General features: G+C 41.4%; 1 protein-coding gene across 5 annotated transcripts in view; it reads left to right on the forward strand.

The window, feature by feature from the left end:
* The first annotated feature begins 375 nt into the window (after positions 1–375).
* The window catches only part of LOC139756730 (uncharacterized), a 347,521-nt gene continuing 331,926 nt past the window's right edge, over positions 376–15,970 (forward strand). For all 5 annotated transcript variants that reach the window (XM_071676453.1, XM_071676482.1, XM_071676444.1 and 2 more), the window contains exon 1: positions 376–584. The gene's annotated coding sequence lies outside the window, so the exon portion shown is untranslated. The remainder of the gene's footprint in view (positions 585–15,970) is intronic.

A 15,970-nucleotide genomic window follows, 5' to 3' on the forward strand; every position in this document is an offset into this window, starting at 1 on the left:
CGTATGAGATTATATTTTGCAGAGTGAGAGGCAAATTACTTCTCAGCTTGTATGCAAAATGCACGCGATACTCTGTTCAACTTTCCCTCTCGTCTCGATAGCACAAGAACCTGAAAGAGTAGAAATGAAAGCAGTCTTGCGGGCCTGTCTTAAATGGATGAATATAATCTATTTGCTCTCGTTCTGGTAAAGATTTTATCGTCACACTCGTCTGTGTATGAAATCGCTTTGGTGTTTTATGTCTTGTCGACTACTGACCAGATAGTTTCTTCCGCCGCCAACAGATGGCAGGAGCGCGAGCGGCGGGAAAACCAGGTAGGACGTCGCGTCGTCTGCTGCTCCGTCCGCTAGAAATGCTTCAGTTGCTCCCGGGCGGCTGTGGGGAGGAGGGTTACTGCTAATTGTGTCATGTGCGTGCGTCCGTGCGTGCGTGAGTGGAAACACACGATCGCTTGAATCAGCGTCCAGAATTGACACTGGTTTTAATTGAGGCTATTTGAATGAACGGACTGACATTGGCTGAAAAAAATAAAGAATAAATCCTGCGAGCTGGTCAAACTGGGGAAGCCATCGCCTGTGGTCAGGTAAGGTTTGCGAACTGAAGAACACGAAGATAAAAGTCTGTGAACATTGATGTTGGGAAAGACCCTTTCTTGATGATCGATTTGTCTGAGATCATGTCAATGCTATTTGATCCTTCTTAAGGTGGTGGGCTATAACTTCTTCCTCTGATAACTGATTATGTGGCCATCGGCAGACGAAAATTACATCCAATTATTTCTGTATGGTAAATTTGCTTACGTATTATATTTAGCTTTCTCATGATAATCCATAATGACAATCAATTATTCTTATCTTGTATCTGGTGAGTGATTATGCTCTTGTTACGTGATTTTTTTTTCTCTTTCTCTCTTGTAATAATCACCTCTTGTGATGACTGAAATGGCAGTTACTTTTAGAAAACTTGCTTCAGTAGATTAATGTGATAATTACTTGTCTGTGATAATTTCTCTGGTCAACGTTGCATTTTCACACTCAGTAAACGTAAGACAATGTCATGTAGTTGTGTGTATTGGTTACTTATGTTGATCTAATGTGTTTCATTATTCTGATGATTATTTCCATTGTTGTGATGATTACTTTAATCTGTATGATGATTACTCTTATTCCTATGATCATTAATAGCTCGGTTAACAATTAATGTATATATATATATATATATATATATATATATATATATATATATATATATATATATATTTTTTTTTTTTTTTTTCTTTTTTGCTTTGTCGCTGTCTCCCGCGTTTGCGAGGTAGCGCAAGGAAACAGACGAAAGAAATGGCCCAACCCACCCCCATACACATGTATATACATACGTCTACACACGCAAATATGTATATACATGTGTATGGGGGTAGGAGAGAAAGAATACTTCCCATGTATTTCCTGCGTGTCGTAGAAGGCGACTAAAAGGGGAGGGAGCGGGGGGCTAGAAATCCTCCCCTCTTGTTTTTTTTTTTTAATTTTCCAAAAGAGGGAACAGAGAAGGGGGCCAGGTGAGGATATTCCCTCAGAGGCCCAGTCCTCTGTTCTTAACGCTACCTTGCTAACGCGGGAAATGGCGAATAGTTTGAAAGAAAGAATATATATATATATATATATATATATATATATATATATATATATATATATATATATATATATACATAGAACTGGATATGACAGCATATTTAGAATCATTAATCTTTTTTCTTATGTACTTCAATTTTCTCAGTATTATTCTACCATCAGGTGGATGCTCAAACACCAGTTTTCCGAAATTCTCCATATACTTATTCAATCATTCGCCTCCACAGAGGCATCATCAGGAATCTACAAAAAAGAGAAAAATACTGCATCACAAAACTTTGACAAGAAAAGCAAAACGCAAACAAAATTTGAAACCACTCAGAGAAAAACACAGCACATAGCACATAAAAGTGAGGGAAACACTAAACAAATCATTCTCATGAAAACTTACAGTTGAGGAAAACACAGAACATTATTAAACAAGAGAGTCCATCACTATATATACTAAGAAAGGCCAAGCGAGACCGTTATTGTCCGGATGTGGAACTGAGGTCAGATTCTGTATATATGTTCGTGTATTTGAAGAGAATAAGAGGACAAATGGAAGCTCAATAAATGGATGAGATGGGTAAGTGGCAACAGGTAGAGCTGAAGAGCAGATGGAGTTAGTAGTGTAAAGGACTGTTGAATGTTTTAGACGAGAGAGTAGCTGATGTAGGCTGTCTACGACGAGGAAGGGTGCGGAGCAAGAAACCTAAAAAGAATAATTTGGCGAAAAGAGAAGAGGTGGTGAAAAGCTTGCTGAAGACGAAGTGTGGCAACACAGCTGGAGTGGATGGGATTTCAGCTGAGTTTCTCAAGACGGGGCGACAGCGTTGTTGATTAGTTAGTAAGAACTGTCAATGAATGTATAGGCCAAGGTTAGGTGTCTGATAAATGGCGAAATGCCTGTATAGTGAGTGCTCCTGTATAGAGGGAAGGACTGTATTACGAAGACATAAGTCAGTTGACTATACCTAGCAAGTGGTCTAGGGGAGTGGTAACTGAGAGGGTTGTGGAAAAGACAAGGCATCAGATATGGGCGGAGAAACGAGGATTTAGGAATGTTAGATGATGCGTGGACCAAGTGTAATCCTTGAGGAAAAAGCGTATAACTAGCAGAAAGAAAGAAATTTGTATGTGGCAATGATGGATCTGGAGAAAGCGTATGACAGGGATGATCTATGGAAGATGCTACAAATATATGGTGTGAGTGGAAAGCTACCTGATGCAGTGAAGTTTCTTTATCGAATGAGAAAAGCGGATGTGCGAGTAGGAAGGGAGGAGGGGAGGAGTTCCAAGTTAAGGTGGGTCTGGTTCAAGGGTATGTGATCTTACGATGACTGTTCATTCTGTTTTTGAATGGGATGTCAAGGGAAGTAAAAACGAGGGTCTTTCTTCAGAGGGGCATGTTTCCGGTATGCTAAGTGTAGGGAGAGTGGACCGGATGATGAGTTGAATGTTATTTGCTGATGATATAACTCTGATGTCAGATTCGATTGAGATACTGTAGGAAGCTAGACTCTGAGATAGGGAGAGTGTGTGAAAGAGGAGAGTTGAGAGTTAATCTGATTATCACGTTTGACAGAGGGATGAGGAGTGAGGCAGGCTGGTTTGAGTGCGAGTTTGAATGGAGAGCAGTTAGAGGATGTGAAGTGTTCTAGATACCTAGGAATGGACACAGCAGTAGATAGAACTATGAGAGGTGAAGGGGGCCAGACACAGAGAGGGTGATGGCGTGTCTATGAGGACAAAAATGGGTATATCTAGCGGTATAGCAATCCAGACGATGCTGTAGCAGTGCAAATCTTGGGCTAGAGAACGGCAACAGGTGGATGTAATGGAGATGAAATGCCTGAGGACAAAATGTGGTGTGAGCACGGTTCATTAAGAAATAAAACAGAGAGAGAGAGAGAGAGAGAGAGAGAGAGAGAGAGAGAGAGAGAGAGAGAGAGAGAGAGAGGGGGGGGGGGGTATGGTAGTAAATAGAGTGTGTTTGTGAAAGCTGAGCAGGTTGAGCTGAAATGTTTTGTAAAAATGGAGAGGCTGAGTGAGGAGAGACTGACTAAGAGGTTGCATGAAATTGAACAGAAGGAAACTAGTGACACATAGAATGTGTTATAAGAAGAAATTGCGTTTCATAGCCATTCAGTATAACCAGGTTAGTGCTTCCCTATTTCGAGATGCTACCAGGGTTTGAATTTAGAGAGGAGATATGTTTAGTGTGCGACAGAGAATAACTATTGAAGTCAGGAGTTTAGGGAAAGTGAGCTGAAGTATATAGAGAGGAACCTTCAGTGTATGAATGAAGAGGGTTAGAAGCTGAAAAGAGATCATTAATGAAGAAAGAAAGTAAGTAACAGGAGAGAACCCTAAGGAACACCAGTGTACATAGGAAGAGAGAGGGAAGTCTTTCCATAATCGACCACCGCAATGGACGGACTGGAGAAGAAACTATGCATCAGAATACAGAGACGCACAAAAACTAGACAAAGGAAGTTCAGGAAGCAAAGACTTATGCCACACCCTGTCAGATGCCTAGATGTCGAGGGTTACAAAAAAAGATTCACAATTATCCCTGGGAGAGGAGGACCAGATCACGGATAGGCCTTGTATCGCGAAAGCTGTATTGGTAAAAGGAAGATGGGAATTCTAAGTGTTTGAGAGAGTAAGAGTTGTGGAGAATTCCAAAGACTCTGGACATAGCAGAATGAGAGCAAAGGGGCGATAGTTGAAGGGATTGGAATAGTCTCCTTTCTTAGGGATGGGCTGCACTAAGGCATGCTTCCAAGACGAAGGAAAAGTATGGGATTTTAGACAGGGACGAAATAGGCGAACAAGGGCTGGAGCTGGCTCAGAGCCAGGCTCCCTTACGACTAGAGATCTCCCATCTGGACCATTACTGTCTTGCCTGCTTGATGCTGAGAAAGTATCAGAGGCAGGTTAACCATGGAGGGGTCGGGGCTGCAGCCCTGACCCACCGAATAACTGTAGGAGAAAAGTATAAGGCTTCCCAAATGGGGGCTGAATGAAATAGACATGAAGAGAGGAAAAACAGGATCGAGAAAAATACGATTTATTGGTCCAACGTCGGTGGCCTAGCTGGAGGGATAAGTGGGCTTCATCCTCAGGTGGGTCTTTCTAGAGGATGGCATTTAGGGACGCCAATGAACTGCGATTTGAGGACACCCCGCAGAGACGGCTGTATGTCATGTTCTACATGTGTGTGTGTGTTTGAACTGTACAGAGGCCCCATCTCCTTTGTGTGTGTGTGTGTGTGTGTGTGTGTGTGTGTGTGTGTGTGTGTGTGTGTGTGTGTGTGAAAAGCTGTTAGATAGACCAATAGGTTTATACATTAATAGTGGCCCACTGGGACGAGTTGTCCCAGACCATCAGCATCTTAAACCAGCCCAGGATAGTACCGGGAAGACCCTTGGTGCGGAAAGTAGAGGAGGGGGTTAGGATTAGTGGGAGGGAAGAGGGCAGGGGTAAGGGCGACTGCATGCGAAATCATCCACACTAGGATTAACGGAGAATAGGCTACCGACGAGAGCTTTATCAGGTGGAGAGCTAGGACAGATCGATCGGGTAGGAAGGGAAAAGTTGGCTGGAACAAACTACTGGAGATGGTTTAGCTCAAGGACCAGAAGAATATAAACCAAATAAGCACACTTTCATCATATGTAGTGTGCTTGATCTGATGAAGTTAAACTGTTCAGTGGTTCCCAGCAGAACTGAAAGTGGTGTGGGATTCATGGGATACACTTTGTCCCTACTGCGACAGGCATCAGAGCAGGAGCGATCGACCCATGAACGGTCGAAGACAGATCTGGTAGAAGGGAAGTGTGATCCATACCAGCCAGGATAACCTCTGCTATACGGTTAGCACAGCTGGAGGCATCCCGGCCAGCTGTTGTAAAGAAACTGCTCTGTGCTGAACTCCACCGTGGCGTTGAACTTGAACTTGGCATCTCGAGTGGGTAGATGATGGGCGAGTCCAGATACGTAAGTGATAGAAATAAGATCGTGCACAAAGGATTTTATGGTGGTAGAGATAGTGAACGTATAATCGGAAGGTTCAAGGGGTAAAAAAAAAAAAGAGAGAGATGGAGTCTGTTGGAAGAGTGGTCGTGACGGTCGGGAGCTCGTGGTCAGTGTTTAATTATTTGTTCCAGATCGTTAAGGAGGGAGAAAGAAGGAATTTAATTCCACCAGAATCATCCCGAGTGGGGCTTAACCAGGTGTAGAGTGGACTGACGCTCTCCAGCATGAGAGATTCTAGGACGTGGATGTGAAGACAGCATTACCTCGCGGCAGGAGGTGACATAATCGGAGTTGTAAACAGCTGGTGAAATTGAGGTGGGGTTGGGGGGAGGTAGGTAGGGGAAGTACTGGACTTAAAAGCGGTTGTAGAGAGGAGTAAGATTTTGAGTCAGATGGCATCAAAGTTAGAAGTCTGAAGATCAACGACAAAAAAATAAGATTAAATGTTTCTGTACCACAGTTAGCCACACACTTCACCCTTGGAGCGGAGTCGATGGTGAAGATTGTAATCTAGAGATACGACAGTGTAACACATTATCAACTTCTGCAACTCTTTAACATTTTTCCTCTCATTATTTCCCCTCTTAGCCACTCACATATACGTACGTATGTATACTATACGATCATTCATAGTTGCTCCAGGAAGAATGTTTAAGAAATGATCATAATGTCGTCTAGGATAACTTTCCAGAGGCTCCAGCAGCCCAAGGCTACGCTTCTCCCAGACGCCCAGTGGGAAATGTGAACTCATCTGGAGCGAGAAGTTATTTCGAAGTGATTCTGCTCCTATCAGGATTGTAGCCTCGCCAAAGTAACTTTTCACTCGCGGTGTAACCTCGAGCAGGAATAATCCGGTAACACCTTCATATATATATATATATATATATATATATATATATATATATATATATATATATATATATATATATATATATATATATACCTTAGCAACCATCTTAGGTAAGAGAATTCGTTGCTAGATTAAATGAGCGTCTGGGTGTCAAGTCCAGTGTCTTGTTAGTGTCATGTCCATCCTCCTCACTGTTGCCATGGTGGGCATGAAGTACCGTACATACGACACTCCTACATTCAAGGATTGAACCGTTTGGTCGACCAGCCCTACTGGAGCGATGAGATCACCGACCATTTGGTTCCTGCCGTAATAGGTTAGACTGTTCTATTGCTTCTTGTTAGCTAGACCTCTGTGAAGGGGGTTCGGGTGGGTTGTTACCAACAGTGTTACTGAGCTAGCCCAGGCCGCATGAGTTCGAATCCTAGGCGTGGCAGTCGGCTCAAACCAAACCCAGGTGTTCATCCTTCATTCTCATTTGGTCGATAAATAGATACTGGCTTAGGCTGATGCGTGTGTGTGTGTGTGTGTGTGGTGTGCGTATTCCCTGCGTGTCGTAGAAGGCGACTAAAGGGAGGGAGCGGGGGGGGGCTGGAAATCCTCCCCTCTCGTTTTTGATTTTCCAAAATAAGGAACAGAGAAGGGGGCTAAGTGAGGATTTCCCTCAAAGGCTCAGTCCTCTGTTCTTAACGCTACCTCGCTAACGCGGGAAACGGCGAATTGTATGAAAAAAGAGAATATATATATATATATATATATATATATATATATATATATATATATATATATATATATATATATATATATATATATGTAAAGATTACCAGATTGGACAACTTGAGTATAATACATAATATCTTACATGAGCATTTTCATGCAAAAGAATACAATAAAATCTTACACGAATAAAAGTATAAGTAAATAGATCAGAAAATATCGAAGAGAAAGTTAAACTTAATTACCTTCCATGCTGGAATGTTATTAAGCATTAAATCTTTTCTATCTGGAATCAGGTACCTCATCCATGATGACATACTGTTTATTTCAATGAATATTTTCCTTGAAGTTATCTTGAGCTGAGGTACAGCTCCGAAACATTTCTCATAACTTTACGTTTGGGTAAGTTAGGAGGTTGAATGTTCTAGACTAGGTCAAGCAGTTAGGTTGACTTAGGTGGTCAGGTTATATTCGTTCGTTAGCTTGAGTGGGTAAGTTATGGTAAGTGAGATTATATAGGTAGGGTTAAAAGCTTATTGGTTTAGTTCCGTGGTTGGGTTTGGTTAAGACGTAAGATTAGATTGTGTGGTAAGTTAGGTTAGATAAGGTTAAGTATTTAGGTTGGGTTAAGTGGTTAAGTTATGCTAGGGTAGGTTATGGTTAAGGTAGGTGCTTAAGTGCTAGGGTAGGCTATGGTCAAAGTAGGTGGTTAAGTTAGCCAAGGTTAGTTTAAGTGGTTAAGTTATGCAAGGGTAGGTTATAATTAAGTTAGCCAAGGTTAGTTTTAGTGGTTAAGTTAAGCAAGCCAAGTTTAAGTGGCTGTTTGGTTAGAGTATGATATTTAAATTGGTTAAGTTAGGCTCTTAAGTGGGTTAAGCTTGATAAGATTAAATGGGTAAGATATAAGTAAAGTTGAGCTAGGTTAGGTGGTTGCTTAAGTTATCCTGGGCTCGTTGTTTACGTTGTTTGGGTTAGGTTTCACAAGTCCACTGCAGAACTGGATGTTCTACGTTAGCGATCATTTCTGCGTCCTCACTGTACGTGTGTGATGTACACACTTTAAACCCATTACTAGACAATTTCATGTTGGTCTCGTCATGCTGGCTGCCCCCACTCATTCTCTTTTTTCGCTAGAAATTATCAGATCCTAAAGTGTTTTGCGCTTAAATATTATGATAGGACATCTTGAAGCGTCGATGATGGATTATCTCGAACATACAAAATAGAAAAAAAATGTTTTAGCCTAAATGTTATTTTAGTTTTCTGTTGCATCATAGTTTAGATAGTTCAGCTTTTCTTTAACAAATTACTTTACTGCTCGGAAACATTGACGTGATGCTAGCAAGAAAATAAAAATCAGAATCATCTATTGGTCGTTTTAAAAGTCATTATGATACGTTCGTGAGTGAGTGTGAGACTCGTGCGCCGCTTATTATTGCCATACTGTGAGCTCTTTAATTAAACTGCTCTTATGTCTATCTCACTCATATTCATCACCTGTTCAAGGATAATAGCGAGGTTAGTATATAAAGACTTACTATCCAGTATAGATTATTCTCCACGATAAAGAATGTTTAGAGAAAATAAAAGTGCGAGAAGTTTTGGGAAGATGGATGCGCCCGCCCAGTTGGCTCTCCCACGCCAAGACCAACGGAGGTATTACCTCGCCAGTACCCGTTACCTGGGATGCACAGGTGTACTGTACTTCAGTTACCTGAGGTGTACATGTGCTTCTCTCTGATGTGCACATAAGTACTACTGTTACCTGGGGTTTTCATGTGTGTTACCTGGTGTGTTCAGTTATTTGCTTGTGTACATCTGTTACTAAGTATATAAGCGTGTTAATGAATAGGTAAATGAATAGATAGCTTTTTATTGGACTTAGGCAGCCATTCAACTGGAAATACGCACTTGAGGTATTACAGATGTTGCAGAACTGGGAGGTGATGATAGTTACTGGTTATCAAATCACACAAGAGCTAAATTAGGGTAAGCTGGATATATCTACACTTTAGATAAACATATGAGTGAGGGACATTTGGATAGCCTGGGTGGCAGATATACAGGGATGTTTACAGTCAGTGGTATAATTTATACATTATGAACTTGACTGAACATCAAGTGCTGAATACTTACATTGATAAAGTCATAGACATACTACATATCTGACAGAAAACTGTTCACTTGTATAGCTAAGCACTAGTTCATGGATTGTAGATTAAGTTCACACTGATAGGTAGAGAACTGTTCTTATAACTGTCTGCACGAGATCTGATTGGAACAAGTTGATTGTGGTGACGAACGGCGGTACGTGGTGGTGGTGGTACGTGGTGAGGGGCGTGGGGGAGGTTTCTCTGACTGGGGGAGAGGGAGGAGGTTGTGTCAGCAGTTTATTGCCAAACTGTTGTTCTGTCCTGCTACTTGGTTGGTACATGGGTGCTTCTGTTACCTAGGCTGTACATTTAATTGCCTATATGTAGATACTTATCTGCACTGTACGGGGAGGGAGTTTTGTATTGGTGGGACCCCATCTCTCTCACCTTTTGTGCTGCCATACCATAAACTTCTGTTTGCTCTTTGTATCTATCAATTGTTCATTCATTTTCATTCATCCACCTCCTTTACATACTGTAAAAAGTTTCTTGTTAAATATCATGTACTATTCTCTGGTAGTTCTATCTCTACATCATTCTTCACGCTTCCATGGAGAGAAAATTAGACTCTATTCCCTTTCCTTGTAACTCACTTCCCTTAATTCTGGTACTGTCTTTGTCGTCCTCCAATGGACCTTCTCAATCTTTCTATGCTGCCTGGGGTGGACATGTGTGATCTAGTCACCAAGGATGTACATATGTGTTACCTTGTGTGCACATATGTATGTCTACCTATGTTGAATGGGAAGTACATGTGTGATATTTGGGGTAAATATATGCATATGTTTCTTGAGGTTTAGATGTGTACCTCTGTTAGCAAAGGTGTACATCTGTACTGTCACCCAGGGTGTACATGTATGTTTGTGTTAGCTACGCTGTACGTCTGTGATCTGTTGCCTGGTGTGTACATGTACATTTCTATCACTTTGATGTACATATATGCTTCTATTACCTGGGTTGTTCATGTGCGTCACCTGGCGTGTTTGTATATGATATGCTAACTTTTGTGTACATTTTACAAATATGTGTATGTGCGTATTTCTACGGGTTATGTGTGCATATTTCCCTTGGTATGTACGTGCATGTATTTGTTTTACAGGATTTGTGTACTCTGGATATACCTACAGTTTACATGTGGACATGAGCGAATGTGCAGCCACATGTATGTATGGTCTTTAGGGGTGTACATGTGTGTGTGTATGTTATGACATATATGTTATTTTCGTCATGAACGTTAACAAAAGCAATGAACCAATATTAAGGAAAACTTTCCTTTTCTCCCAATGTTTCCAGTAAAACGTTTCCGTTTCGATTTTTCAGAATCTCTGGTGTTGTGTCATATATTTAGGTCAGATCAACAGAGAACAGTGCAAGAATATATTGTCATTAATTTCCGTCATTATTTGTCGATCGTCACAGTGACCTACGGTCGGGTCACTTGACGACATGAAGGGTCAGGTCAAAGGCCAGGCCATGATACCTGTGCCATACCGTCATGATCAAGGACCACACCGTCGTGCTCAGGGACCATACCGTCGTGGCCCAACAAAAGTGAAGTGTATGTGTGTATGTGTGTGTGTGTGTGTGTGTGTGTGTGTGTGTGTGTGTACTTATATGTGTGCGTGTGTGTGTGTGTTTATGAGTGTTTGTGTGTGTTTATGTGTGTGTGTGTGTATGTGTGTGTGTGTGTGTGTGTGTGTGTGTGATCTAGTTTCCACTGGGGTTTCACTGCTTGTCGTTGGTGGTGTAGTGCACCTGACCTCCCACACTCTACTTAGCTACGTGTGTCAGTTTTGCAGCCCCTCCCACGCTGGAGTAACTCCGTGTCGCTATCATTGTGTTATGTGTGTGTGTGTCTTTGTGTATGTATGTGTGTGTGTGTGTGTGTGTGTGTGTGTGTGTGTGTGTGTGTGTGTGTGTATGTGTGTGTGTGTGAGTACATGGGAGTACATGGGAAAGACAGTAAACAAGCTCATTAGCTCACGTCTAGGTTGCTTTGAACTCAAATCTAAGAGAGAGAGAGAGAGAGAGAGAGAGAGAGAGAGAGAGAGAGAGAGAGAGAGAGAGAGAGAGAGAGAGAGAGTGTGTCACTATTATGTAAGAACATCTTCCTGTTTATCATGCAGAATCATGAATCTCCCTCAGCCATGGGCATGTTCTTTGCCTCGGCCACGTTCGCTTCACATGCCAGCCACTGTAAGAGTGTCTCCCCCTCATCCTACCAGACGCTCCTCTTGCCCTGTATCGTCTCACGTCTTCAGGCTTTGCTGGTAACACGAGGGCTAGAGAGGCGACCATGGTGCCTCCACCAGGTCGTCCTCTCCGCCTGCATGGTTAGGTCATGATAACACTTGGGCAAGTGTAGATAACAGATGACCTGTTGGACTTTGATAAGGTTATTTACCGGATGAGAGTAATAAGAATATGAGAAAGTCAGAGAACAGAAGACCTGATGGTCTATTACGAGGTGAGCTGCTGGAGGACAGTAGTAAGTACATGAAAAAGTCAGAGAACAGAAGACCTGATGGTCTACGACAAGGTTAGCTGCTGGAGGATAGTAGTAAATACATGAGAAAGTCAGAGAAGAGAAGACCTAATGGTCCATGACAAGGTTAGCTGCTGGAGGACAGTACTAAGTACATGAGAAAGTCAGAGAACAGAAGACCTGATGGTCTATTACGAGGCGAGGTACTGGAGGACAGTAGTAGGTACATGAGAAAGACAGAGAAGAGAAGACCTGATGGTCTATGACAAGGTTAGCTGCTGGAGAACAGTAGTAAGTACATGAGAAAGCCAGAGAACAGAAGACCTGATGGTCTATGATAAAGGTATATGTTGGAGGACAGTAGTAGGATCCTGCGGTACATTCCTAATCTATGTATCGTGGATGGAAACAGGCTAGTAAAGTAGAAGTCTTTTCTCTTTTGTCCTTCACCATTCCCCATTACTACGCAACCCCCATCGGGATGGGTCCGCAGGCGGCAGCAGGAGCCCTGGCTGCCTGTCTAGTGTTTCTGTAGCTATCCTGGGTACAGATGGCGAGATACCATCTGATATCTGAGCCGTGTGCACGTCCACCTCTTTCATGAGCCTTCTTAACGTCTTGGCTCTTGACATCAAGGCTTTGCGGGGTACGTGTCGTCCACTCTCAAAGTACTACTACTACTACCACTACTACTACTACCACTACTACTACTACCACTACTACTACTACCGCTACTACTACTACTACTACTACTACTACTACTACTACCACCACTACTACTACTACCACTACTACTACTACCACTACTACTACTACCACCACTACTACTACTACTACTACCACTACTACTACTACTACTACTACCACTACTACTACTACCACCACTACTACTACTACCACTACTACTACTACCACCACTACTACTACTACTACCACCACTACTACTACTACCACCACTACTACTACTACTACTACTACTACTACTACTACCACTACTACTACTACTACTACTACTACTACTACTACTACTACCACTACTACTACTACTACTACTACTACTACTACTACTACTACTACTACTACTACTACTACTACTACTACCACTACTTCTACTACTACTACCACTACTACTACTACTACTACTACCACTACTACTACTACTACTACTACTACTACTACCACTACTACTACTACTACCACTACTACTACTACTACTACTACCACTACTACTACTACTACTACTACCACTACTTCTACTACTACTACCACTACTACTACTACTACTACTACTACTACTACCACTACTTCTACTACTACTACCACTACTACTACTACTACCACTACTACTACTACTACTACCACTACTACTACTACTACCACTACTACTACTACTACTACTACTACTACCACTACTACTACTACCACTACTACTACTACTACTACCACTACTACTACTACTACCACTACTACTACTACCACCACTACTACTACTACTACCACTACTACTACTACCACTACTACTACTACTACTACTACCACTACTACTACTACTACTACTACCACTACTACTACTACTACCACCACTACTACTACTACTACCACTACTACTACTACCACAACTACTACTACTACCACTACTTCTACTACTACTACCACTACTACTACTACCACTACTACTACTACCACTACTACTACTACCACCACTACTACTACTACCACTACTACTACTACTACTACTACTACCACTACTACTACTACTACTACTACTACTACTACTACTACTACTACTACTACTACTACCACTACTACTACTACTACTACCACTACTACTACTACCACTACTACTACTACTACTACTACTACCACTACTACTACTACCACTACTACTACTACTACTACTACTACTACCACTACTACTACTACCACCACTACTACTACTACTACTACTACTACTACTACTACTACTACTACTACTACTACTACTACTACCACTACTACTACTACTACTACTACCACTACTACTACTACTACCACTACTACTACTACTACTACTACTACTACCACTACTACTACTACCACTACTACTACTACTACCACTACTACTACTACTACTACTACTACCACTACTACTACTACTACTACTACTACTACCACTACTACTACTACTACCACTACTACTACTACTACTACTACCACCACTACTACTACTACTACTACTACCACTACTACTACTACTACCACTACTACTACTACTACTACTACTACTACTACTACTACTACTACCACTACTACTACTACTACTACCACTACTACTACTACTACTACTACTACTACTACCACCACTACTACTACTACTACTACTACCACCACTACTACTACTACTACCACCACTACTACTACTACCACTACTACTACTACTACTACTACCACCACTACTACTACTACCACTACTACTACTACCACTACTACTACTACCACTACTACTACTACCACTACTACTACTACCACTACTACTACTACTACCACCACTACTACTACTACCACTACTACTACTACCACTACTTCTACTACTACTACCACCACTACTACTACTACTACTACTACTACTACTACTACTACTACCACTACTACTACTACTACTACTACCACTACTACTACTACCACTACTACTACTACCACTACTACTACTACTACTACTACTACCACCACTACTACTACTACCACTACTACTACTACTACCACTACTACTACTACTACCACCACTACTACTACTACCACCACTACTACTACTACTACCACTACTACTACTACTACTACCACCACTACTACTACTACTACTACTACCACCACTACTACTACTACTACTACTACTACTACTACTACTACTACCACTACTACTACTACTACTACCACTACTACTACTACCACTACTACTACTACCACTACTACTACTACTACTACTACTACTACTACTACCACTACTACTACTACTACTACTACTACTACTACCACTACTACTACTACCACTACTACTACTACTACTACTACTACTACTACTACCACTACTACTACTACCACTACTACTACTACCACTACTACTACTACCACTACTACTACTACCACTACTACTACTACTACCACTACTTCTACTACTACTACCACTACTACTACTACTACTACTACTACTACTACTACCACTACTACTACTACCACTACTACTACTACCACTACTACTACTACCACTACTACTACTACTACCACTACTACTACTACCACTACTACTACTACTACTACTACTACTACTACCACTACTACTACTACCACTACTACTACTACCACTACTACTACTACTACTACCACTACTACTACTACCACTACTACTACTACCACTACTACTACTACTACCACTACTACTACTACCACTACTACTACTACTACTACCACTACTACTACTACCACAACTACTACTACTACCACCACTACTACTACTACCACTACTACTACTACCACTACTACTACTACCACTACTACTACTACTACTACTACTACTACCTCTACTACTACTACCACTACTACTACTACCACCACTACTACTACTACTACCACTACTACTACTACCACTACTACTACTACCACTACTACTACTACTACCACTACTACTACTACCACTACTACTACTACTACCACCACTACTACTACTACTACTACTACCACTACTACTACTACCACTACTACTACTACTACCACTACTACTACTACTACTACTACTACTACTACTACTACTACTACCACCACTACTACTACTACTACTACTACTACCACTACTACTACTACTACTACCACTACTACTACTACCACCACTACTACTACTACCACTACTACTACTACTACCACTACTACTACTACCACTACTACTACTACTACCACTACTTCTACTACTACTACCACTACTACTACTACTACTACTACTACCACCACTACTACTACTACCACCACTACTACTACTACCACCACTACTACTACTACTACTACTACTACTACTACTACCACTACTACTACTACTACTACTACTACTACTACTACTACTACTACTACTACTACCACTACTACTAC

This window comes from Panulirus ornatus, chromosome 2, assembly GCF_036320965.1.
Source record: "Panulirus ornatus isolate Po-2019 chromosome 2, ASM3632096v1, whole genome shotgun sequence".
NCBI lineage: Eukaryota > Metazoa > Arthropoda > Malacostraca > Decapoda > Palinuridae > Panulirus > Panulirus ornatus.